This window comes from Labeo rohita, unplaced genomic scaffold (assembly GCF_022985175.1).
Source record: "Labeo rohita strain BAU-BD-2019 unplaced genomic scaffold, IGBB_LRoh.1.0 scaffold_1042, whole genome shotgun sequence".
Taxonomy (NCBI): Eukaryota; Metazoa; Chordata; class Actinopteri; order Cypriniformes; family Cyprinidae; genus Labeo; species Labeo rohita.
The window spans coordinates 1-11,483 of record NW_026127167.1 but is presented as its reverse complement, the minus strand read 5'-3'; the positions used below and the strand labels follow the sequence as shown (position 1 = coordinate 11,483).

General features: G+C 42.5%; 1 pseudogene; it reads right to left on the bottom strand.

Moving 5' to 3' along the window:
• Positions 1–641: 641 nt before the first annotated feature.
• LOC127157340 (class I histocompatibility antigen, F10 alpha chain-like) lies at positions 642–10,415 on the bottom strand (annotated as a pseudogene).
• Between the last annotated feature and the right edge of the window lie 1,068 nt (positions 10,416–11,483).

Sequence of the window (11,483 nt, the reverse complement as noted above, 5' to 3'; positions counted from 1 at the left end):
ATTAAAAGTAACAATGTAATTCAGACTTTCTTTTTCTTTTTCTGTAATAGCTATCCTGTAAAAAAAGTATTCATCAATTAGAGATTTTCATGACTTACTTTTTCCATGAATGGGTCCTGAAAAACAATAAAATTATAAAAAATATATTGAGCCAAAATGCAAAATGAGTATACAAAATGAGTATGATTTGCATGTGGTGATGGTGCTCAATAAACAAGAGGATTTGGACATTATTTCACATTATTTGAATTACTGAAACACATTAATAATTAAGGAAATAAATAACAGGTAAAATATTTCTTGTTGAGCATAAGATAGTTCTTTCAAAAACACCACTAAATCTTAATTATCCACTTAATTATTAATTATTCTTATTTGTTAAATTAATTATGAACTTTTTTTACAGTTGAAACGCTGATAGGTTGATTAGATGATGATATACTTCAGTAAGTTGTATTGTATCTTTTAACATACCGTCTCACTGCAAGATTTTGGAGCTTGTTTTTGCTGGGGTGGGCTACTCCGACCTGTCACACATTAACAGCATCAACAGTTTTTTTTTTTTATTGACATTATTTATAGACGTTGGTATAAATAGCATTAAATAGCTTTTAATACTTTAAGGACGTGTGGATACCCTGTCATAGGTATCTGTTCTCACCTCTTTTCTTCACCACATGCACAACGACACCAATGACTACTAACAGGACAGCAGCAACAGCACCAACAATTATGCCAATGGGAACAGAATCTCCTGTTTGATCAAAGGATCAGATTACTCAAACCTGTCAGTTAATGGTTGAACAACCAAAAAGTAGTATACTTCAGATTTATTTTATTAAATGTACTTAAGTAAAGTTCAAGTATATTTTTAAGTATACTTTATGTAGTAAGTATACAAATATCAGTGTACTAGTAGTATACTTGTAAGTGTACTATTTCAGTACTCCTTGGGACTACATTGGCCCACTTTCTAGTATATAAAAGTATACTGTTAAGTATACTTCAAGTATAACAGTAGTAAATGTTGAGTACACAACTACTTTACATCTAAGTTTATAGTTTGTACTGCAACTATACTAAAAGTGAACTTACAGGTATACTGATAGTTTACTAATTAAATACTTATAGCACTTTTAGTACACTTTGAAGTACAGTCTCAGTAAACTACGAGTTTAGTAGTTTCATACTGCAAATATACTCGTAAGTTTTCTTTAAGTGAACTTTACATCATATTTTAAGTATACTACTATGTCTCTATTTAGGTATTATTTTTGTATATAATTTATTATATGAATGTCTGACAAAACAATACAAAACATCAAAAGAAAGAACAGGGCATCTGATTGTAAACAAAAACTATTTTTCTAGCTTCATGCATTCTTTTTTAACACTTGAATGTGGGTAAGTTTCATAAAAAAAAGAAATAAAAGAACAATATTTTGAACAAAACACAGAAAAAAGACTGAACTAGATTCAGAATGATAATCAAAATGTAGATGAAGTCAATCAACACCCCAAAGCTTGACAGTCATTATTACCTCTTCATGGGTTGACATTTTATTCCATAACTTTAAACAGTTTTGATGATTTTTTATGTCTGATCGAGTTAGATTACATGTGAAAGCATCTGTTGTTTTGGTTTCTTCTTCGCTTGTGTTTTGGAAATTCTGTACAGAAGACGTGTAATAGCACCCCCTAACATATAACAATGAAAACATGGATTCTTAGAGCTTAGTATTGTGTAGCTTAAATACATTTAGACTTTTTCTAAGTATAAGTCAAGTATACTTAAATGTCATTTTAAGTATATCTCTGAGAAGTACATGAAGCCCATTTTTGAGAAGTACATAAAAAGTAGACTAAAATTATACTTTCCTATTTTTAGTTTAAAGAAGTATACTAATAGCACACATGAATAAACTTCTTTTTCATAATCAGTATTGGTGGTAAATTTTAAAGTGACTCTGACTGATACCAACAGAACATTGTTATGTTGTGACAGCATATTTACAATCTGCAACCACGTTAATTAACAGTACAGTTAAAACTCAGGACACAGAAGTCAGGTCATATACAGGTCACATATTATTTAAGCCAAGTGATATTTTATGTTTGTTTAATCTTTGTTTTTGTGATTGTTTCCTTTCTGCAGGTCAAGCTTAAACTGCTTATCAAACAGAGGAAGACGAGGTTTGTGGTGTGACTAAAAATCATTTTTGTACCCCCACCAACAGACAGTAAGAGGAGGTGTGTCACAGCAAAATCAAACAATCCTGTCCAAAATCAACTGGCTTAATTAACCATATATAGACTATGGCAAAAGACAGTGTTCTTTGTGATATGGAAGATACAGATTTTGACTTTTTAATACTGGAGATTAGGGGCTATTAATATGACCCAGAATACAACACAGCGGAATTTGACCCTTTGCAAAGACCCGTCCCCCTTAGTTACTGTTGCTATGTATGACAAGCCATGGCACTCTCACACAACACAACATGTTCTCACGCAGTGAGAAAGACATCGCAGAGCAAAGAAGAAAACTGACAACCTTTAACCATTATATTTGTAGTTTACTCATCTAATTTCTCTTACCATTATTTGTCCTGATCTCATCCTCGGTCACACTCTTGCCCTGGTGTTCGACCACACAGCTGTACTTGCTGTTCTTCCACTCATCAGGTGTAATTCTGATGGTGCTCGTCTTCTGAAAGGTTCCGTCCTCATTGGGTAGAAGTTCACCAACCTCCACTTCCTCATGATGTTCTTGTCCATTTCTCATCCAGGTGATTGTTACTCCACTGGGGTAAAAACCTGTAGCATGACACACGACTGGAGATGAGGGAGATTTCTGCAACACAGACACCTGAGGAGAGACTGAGAAAGAAGAGAGTGGGGATATGTACAAAGTTTACTTAATATATTATAGAAATAAGAGGTCGAGTTGGGGTGACACAACACTTGCACTTGCATTAAAATTGACAGGACTGGATTTATAACATCACCTCCCTTATTAAGAACAAATAAGGATCACATAAACTGTTTTGCATAAAAATTATCAATAATCTACACTGACAGAAAGAGACATGTCAAGTTGCTATTGTATGGTTTAAAAAAAAAACATATATAATTACTGCTGGATAAGAACTGACAAACCTGTTTTTCACAGGCTGCTCTTTCCATACTGCACATACTTCTGCAGCCACTCAATGCACACAGTGCTGTAGTAATTTTTGTCATTCTCAATTAGGCCTCTGTCATTGTTCCACTTCTGTACACTGGGGATTCCTTGCTGCACTGGAGAAACATATCTCATCTCCTTAAAATCCAGAGACAGAAGGTCCTCTCCATCATATCCAAATTGTTGGAATGCATTTTTTACTCCAGTCTGATCATCCCACTCACAGCCATACATTGTCTGGAATGTGTGCACACCTGTACACACATATATCTGTATGAAAAATCAATTCATACAGTCAGAATAAAACCATTAGTCAGTCAGTACCAACATGTTTGACTCAAAATCAAATGAATCTGACTGAACATATTCTGGTTCTTTGGCCTCATCCATACCAGCAGAGCTCACAAATGTAGTATCATGAGACAAAACATGATGTGTCTTTATGATGTAACATACAGGTTCTCTAGTAAATACTGATTTTATACTGCACTTTCATCAAAATGAGGGATTACAGACTGATCTTTTGGGAGTATCTGCAATGTTTGTATGTGTGGATACACTCCAAATTGTAAGATTCTGTCCAGTAGAACCATATTATTGGCCTCCTCTACTGAATCAGTGCTCTGCTGTCAAGAAAAGACCATTAATGAGTCTAAAGTTTGGTCATTAATGAGGTGACAAACATTTACTGCTCATTTCTAAATTATTCATCTTAATTCATGTTTGTGTTCAGGTGTTTGTGTATCAGATCACTGAATGAACTACAAACAGATTCACATGTAATGTAAAGCATATTTGTTCTCAGCTGTGCTGCATTTTTAGTTTAATCACAGTCACTCATGATTTTTAGCGAATGTAAAGTGTCAGAGGCATCTGGATTTGATCTGGTCTGTATGAGGACTGATGAAAGACTCGTCTTCACTCACAGACGTCACAAACTTCCCATCATCCTCCACAGAGCAGCTCAACACATCTCTAAAGCTTCAGCACAGCCATCAGTGCTGCTGGATATTTACTCTCTGAACCACAAACTCAGAGATTTAAAACAGCAGAGAGAAGAACAGTTTGTGTGTTTCGTCTACAATGTGTGGATCAACAAGAACAGAGGAACCTAAAATCACCTGCACTGAGAAGCAGCAACAGTCTTCAGAGAAAACAGATGATAAACACTAAATAATGTCTGAATGAGAAAGCTTTGTGTGAGGGGTTGTTTTATGTTTTGAGGTAGGCTAAAAATATCATTAGATCAGTGTTAAAGCAATAGAAATCAAAGGAATTATTCTGCCTAACAAACTGACAGCTGTAGGTCATCCATACAATATATTTTTCTTCAATAATATTTTTTTTATATTGTATTTTTTAGAGAATTTCATGGTACTAATGAATATTCAGGCAATAATTATGATCATATTTCTTTCCTTTTGAAAATAATACTTTTTTCTAATATTTTCATCTCATCTCAAGCATCTCTGCTCACAAATTTTTTATTGTCGGTAAAATCAATGTAATATATTTTTGTTTGATAATATTTTTTTCTTTTGTATTTTGAGACAATTTCATGGTATTAGTTAATATGTATACAATAATTACGATAAATTTTTCCCATCAAAAAATAATAAAAAAACATTTTAATATTTTCATCTCATCTAAAGCATCTCTGCTCACACATTTTACTTTTTCTCCCGTTTCTAAAGCAGAACCACTGAATGGATCACCAGCTTTGTGACAGAAAGGCAACAGCTAGTGAGACTGGGGAAATTCATGTCAAACAATTGCACCAATTGCAACAATTGTGTTCTCTCCCCACTGTTCTTCTTCTTGTACACAAACAACTGCACATCTGAAGACCCCCCCCTGTCAAGCTCCTGATGTTCGCAGACGACACCACACTTATTGGCCTCATTCAGGATGGTGACGAGTCTGCTTTCAGACAAGATGTTGAGCAGCTGGCTGTTTGGTGCAGTTTTAACAACTTGGAGCTCAACACGCTCAAAACAGTGGAGATGATCGTGGAGTTCAGGAGAAAACCCCCTGCACTCCCCTGACTCACCATCATGGACAGCACTGTAATGACAGTGGAGTCATTCAAGTTCCGGGCTTCACCATCTCCCAGGACCTGAAGTGGGACACTCACATTGACTCCACTGTAAAAAAAAAGCCCAACAAAGGTTGTACTTCCTTCACCAGCTGAGGAAGTTCAACCTGCCACAGGAGCTGCTGACACAGTTCTACTCAGCCAACATCGAGTCTGTGCTACATACATCAATAATCGTCTGGTTTAGCTCAGCTACAAAATCAGAAATCAGAAGACTACAGAGAACAGTTTAGACTGCTGAAAGGATTATTGGTGCTCCCCTGCCCACCCTTCAAGAACTGTATACATCCAGAATGAGGAAAAGGGCTCAGAAAATCATCCCTCACACCCAAGTCATCCCCTTTTTGAACTTTTGCCATCTGGCCAGTGCTGCAGAGCCCCAAATACCAAGACAGCCAGGCACAAGAACAGTTTCTTCCCCCAGGCAATCTACCTTATGAACAGTTAAATGTTCCCCCTAATGTACAATAAAAATATGTGCAGTTACCTTATATTTATTTACCACCTACATCCTGGTACATCCCTGAATCTCATTTTATTTTATTCCTATTCTATCATCCATAGAACAACTGTACATACAATTTATTTTATTTTTAAATGTACTTTTCTATTTTTGTCTGTTTGTATATGTGTATTTGTATTCTTATCTTATTTTTATTGTCTGTGTGTTGATGTTTTCTCTGTGTACTGGAAGTTTGTGACACTAAAACAAAAGCATACTTGGCAATAAAGCTCTTTCTGATTCTGATTCTGAAAATGTAAATGTTGCCATTTTCAAAACTAGCGGGTAAATTTGTGGAATATGTTTGTCCAATATCTCAAGAATCAGTGACCCCTTTCTTAACTGCCCAATGGTTTATAAACTGGAATATAGAACAAAATATTAATTAATCCATCCACAACATAAACACAATAAATAAACATGTTAGGTATTCATGTGTTTTTACATTTTTCTCCAGATTAAGTGAAGTATGGTTAACACTATTTTTTATTGTACTACTAACAACAACATCACTGTGCTTTAGTACCTACCGCCAGTTTGGTTGAAGCGCTGTTTTGCTGTTTCAATGTTGGTTTTGAAGACTTGATGTTGACCAACTGAAATTTGTCCATTCCTATTCCAAAAGTCAGGATCCACAGCGCCACTCACCCAGTCTGTCCTGGGGACCATCTTCATTGAATGAGTGTCAAAGTAATTGACCTGCTGTCCATCCACCAAACCAACAGATACAAACTCTGGAAATCCTGGAATGCCTGATGTTTCAGTGTCGAAGTATGCATAAGAATGGGTTACTGAAAATACAAAAGAAATTGCATTACTTAGATATAAATATAGCTATATTGTGGGCATTTAGGGGTATGTAACATGGTAACATTAACTACACTGATAACATCTGCTAAATGAGTAAAATGTCAGTGTTCCCAAATGGTAGTAACAAAATCTGGTTCATCCTTATTCAGTTTATGAGGGCTTGCAATCAAAGCAATTAAATCGTAATAGTGTCAAAACGTAGATTACGTTTGTTTGTGAAGGGAATGCGGCTCCCGATCTATATATATCCGTCTATGTTCGCGTGAATCATTTGTGATCCAGCTTCACTTACAGCAGAAGTGAGTATAAGGTTTTTTTTTTAAGAACCTTTGCGATCGCCTTTCCTAATAATGTGCTAGTTAGCAAGTTTAGTGTCTAAAGTAAACAGGCTTGTCACGCCACAGAGAGAAGAGAGGGGTGGGGCGAGCAGAGCTCATTAACATTTAAAGCAACCTCGACCAGAACAGGATGATTTTTGCAGAGCTGATTTTGGCAAAGTAAAAAGGTGTAACGGAGTGAGTGAGACGAGAGGCGAGCGGATCCACATGCGAGCTTTTATTCATGGGACGAGACAGATACATGGTCGTACAGGCAGGGTCAAACAGTAGCAAACAGGTATATAACAGGCAAGATGAAGAGAATAATCCAAGCAAACGAGTCCAATAGGCAGGCGGCGAACAGTCGAAAACGGGGGAGCCAGGCGAGGGAACTAAACACAGGGAACTAGGAACAAGAAAACTAGGGAACGCTAACCAATGAAAACACAACAACACTAACAATACTCTGTGGTTTGCAAGGGGAAAGACCGGGGCTTTTATAGCGCCGCTGATTGGTCACAGGAGTCGACGCAACAGCGCGATGGGTGATGGAAGTAGTAGTCCGGGGTGCAAAGTAACAGTCTGAGTATAGTGAAAGGGTGAGAGCGACATCTGGCGGTGAGCAGACCGCAGAACACCGACCAGATTCGTAACAGCCCCCCCCCCCCAAGGAGCGGCTTCCAGACGCTCCAATCGAAAAACAGTCCTGGGGAGCGGTGGGAGGGCCAGGAGACTGAGGCAGAACTGACAAGGCAGAAGCCTTCCAGGGTGGAGCCGGAGACGGAGCAGGAGGCGCAGGGGTCCTCCAGGGCGGAGGCAGAGCAGGAGGCGCAGGAGCCCTCCAGGGCGGAGGCAGAGCAGGAGGCGCAGGGATCCTCCAGGGCGGAACAGAAAGTGCAGGAGCCCTCCAGGGAGGAGCCGGAGGCAGAGCAGGAGGTGCAGGAGCCCTCCAGGGCGGAGCCGGAGGCAGAGCAGGAGGCGCAAGAGCCCTCCAGGGCGGAGCAGGAGGCAGAGCAGGAGGCGCAAGGGCCCTCCAGGGCGGAGCAGGAGGCGCAGAAGCCCTCCAGGGCGGAACAAGGACCTGCGTCAAGGTCTGGGACCGGGGGAGAGCAGGAACAGAGGAGGCAGACAGAGTAGGGAGAGAAGCAGAGAGTTTAAAAGTTAACGCCGCCACCATAGGAGGTTCTACAGCTGACGCTGACACCTCTGGAGGCATTGGCGCAGCTTCTCCGACTGGTGAGGCCTCTGGGTCTGTCTTGTGAACAGACGTGAGCTCTGGAGCAGGCTTGTGAACAGACATGACCTCAGGAGCTGACTTGTGAACAGACGTGACCTCAGGAGCTGACTTGTGAACAGATGTGACCTCAGGAGCAGACTTGTAAACAGACGTGACCTCAGGGGCACAGTGTGCAGCCCACACACACCAAATGGCAACCGCCATTAAGGGAAGAGCAGTGGCGAGTGGCAGGACCTCTTTGATGATGGATTTTGGCGATGTTGATGCCACTGAGATGTTCGCTGCCCTCACTGACACTAGTGGTGGGTCCAGCACGCTGGCCATCATAGTAGGCCGTGACCTTGGGATGTCAGACGAGACATGACGGGGCTCTGGAAGGTCAGACGAGACGTGACGGGGCTCTGGAAGGTCAGGCGGGGCGTGACTTGACTCTGGGCCGTCAGGCGGGGAGTGACTTGACTCTGGGCCGTCAGGCGGGGCGTGACTTGACTCTGGGCCGTCAGGCGGGGCGTGACTTGACTCTGGGCCGTCAGGCGGGGCGTGACTTGACTCTGGGCCATCAGGCGGGGCGTGACTTGACTTTGGGCCATCAGGCGGAGCGTGGCTTGACCCTGGGCGACCAGCCGGGACATGACTTGACTCAGAAACAACAGCAATAACTTGACTTGGCTCAATAAGTGCTGCTGTGACTTGACCTGACACGTGAAGTCCAGCGGTGATTTGACTTGGCCTATGAGGATCAACGGTGACTTGACCTGGTTCGTGGTGACTGGCTGAGGCCTGACTTGGCTTGTGAACATCAACTGTGACTTGACTAGGCTCATGGAGATCTACAGTGACTTGACTTGGCTCGTGAAGATCAGCTGTGGCTTGACTTGACTCGGGAGGATCCGTTCTGACTTTGCTTGATACAAGAACCTCAGTCTTGACCGTACTTAGCTCAGGAACAGCAGTTTTGACATTACTTGAATCAGGAACGGCCGCAGCTTTAAAACGGTTTGACTCAGAAATCATAGCTTGAACTTTGCTCGACTCAGGAACCACGGCTGTGACTTTTCTTGACGCAGGAACCGCTTCAGGAAGGGCGGCCATGATGGGTGCCGACTCAGGAGCAGAAAACATGACGTGAACAGGCTGTGGCTTGACTGAGATGGCCTGAGCAGGCTGTGGCTTGGCTGACGTGGCGTTAGCTGGCACTGGCTTGGCTGACGAGGCGTTAGCAGGCTGTGGCTTGGCTGACGTGGCGTTAGCTGGCACTGGCTTGGCTGACGGGGCTTTAGCAGGCTGTGGTTTGGCTGGCGTGGCGGCCATCTTGTGCAGTGGCTCTGGCGTGGCAGCCATCTTGAGCAGTGGCTCTGGCGTGGCAGCCATCTTGAGCAGTGGCTCTGGCGTGGCAGCCATCTTGACAGTGCTTGGCTCAGGAAAGATGGCGGTAACTTGACTTGAGACAGGAGCAACAGCTGTAATTTGACTTGACACAGGAACAGTAGCTGTAATCTTGCTTGACTCTGGAAACTCAGCCGCAGCTTGACTGAACTCAGGAAACACAGCTGCAACTTGACTGGACTCGGAAATTTGACTTAACTCAGGAAACACAGCTGCAACTTGACTGGACTCGGAAACTTGACTCAGGAAACACAGCTGCAACTTGACTTGACTTGGAAACTTGACTTGACTCAGGAAACGCAGCTGCAACTTGGTTTGACTTGGAAACTTGACTTGACTCAGGAAATGCAGCTGCAACTTTATATGGCTCTGGCAGCTGTGACGTGACGGAGCTCTGTTTTCGCCGCCATCTTGTGAAGGGGCTCCGCCGTCGCCGCCATCTTGTGAGCGCGCGCCGGTGCCATCTTGTGAACGGGCACCGCAGTCGCCACCATCTTGTGCACGGGCTCCGTTGTCGCCGCCCCGGTATGAACGTGCTCTGGTGCGGCCGCCATTTTGTAAACGGGCGCCGCTGTCGCCGCCATTACACGAGCGATCCAGGCGGCCAGCGGTCCCGTGGCGTCGCGCTCCTCATCCGCGACACCCACGGTAAATGGAGAGCCCACACATAGTAACGCAAAGTCCAGAAAAGCAGCCAGAGATGAGCGCGGGCCCTCGCGTCTTAGCCTCGCCTTTAAAGGCTCATTTATGCCATCACAGAAAATCTCTATAATGATACAGTCCGGGAGGGTGGAGTGATTAGCAATGGCCAGAAACTCACGGATGTGTTGTTCTAGTGTGCGTGGTCCCTGTTTTATCCTGAAAAGAATTCTGTCTGTGTCCATATCTGAATGTCCGGGGGTGAAGCTGCTGGATCCTGTGGTGACGGAGTATTCTGTAACGGAGTGAGTGAGACGAGAGGCGAGCGAATCCACATGCGAGCTTTTATTCATGGGACGAGACAGATACATGGTCGTACAGGCAGGGTCAAACAGTAGCAAACAGGTATATAACAGGCAAGACGAAGAGAATAATCCAAGCAAACGAGCTAGAGTCCAATAGGCAGGCGGCGAACAGTCAAAAACGGGGGAGCCAGGCGAGGGAACTAAACACAGGGAACTAGGAACAAGAAAACTAGGGAACGCTAACCAATGAAAACACAACAACACTAACAATACTCCGTGGTTTGCAAGGGGAAAGACCGGGGCTTTTATAGCGCTGCTGATTGGTCACAGGAGTCTAGGCAATCAGCGCGATGGGTGATGGAAGTAGTAGTCCGGGGTGCAAAGTAACAGTCTGAGTATAGTGACAGGGTGAGAGCGAAATCTGGCAGTGAGCGGACTGCAGGACACCGACCAGATTCGTAACAAAAGGGTGTTGTTTTACACAACCACTGAGAATTTTTAACCAAAGTATATTATAGACTTTTCATTAAGATTCTAAAGAATCATATTAACTTGTGGAAAATGGGCATCCGATGACCCCTTTAAGGCTTATTAATCATTTTAGTATAACAGCAGCAACAGCATAAGAACAAGAAGAGGAGCAAGAACTTCTGTTGTTGATGTTATTGTTAACATAATGGTAAATTTGAATTATTACTTTGTTGGTATTACTGAGGCCTACTGAGATGTAGAATAGACCAGTTAGACCAGAGACCAGTTATCCAATCTTTTAGTTCTGTGGGACAGAATTAGTAGTTGGAGTAAAGACACAAAATTTCCAAGGTCACTCACACTCATGTAACTGTGTTGTGTCATGAATCTGGTCTTAAATGCCAGTCCACTCGCCACCAGAGGTCGCCTTGCCATTTCACATTACACAGACTGTTGCACCACACCCCAGACTACATTTCCCATCATTCATTGCCCTGATGACACATACAGCTGCAGTCAATCACAAACGGTATAAAT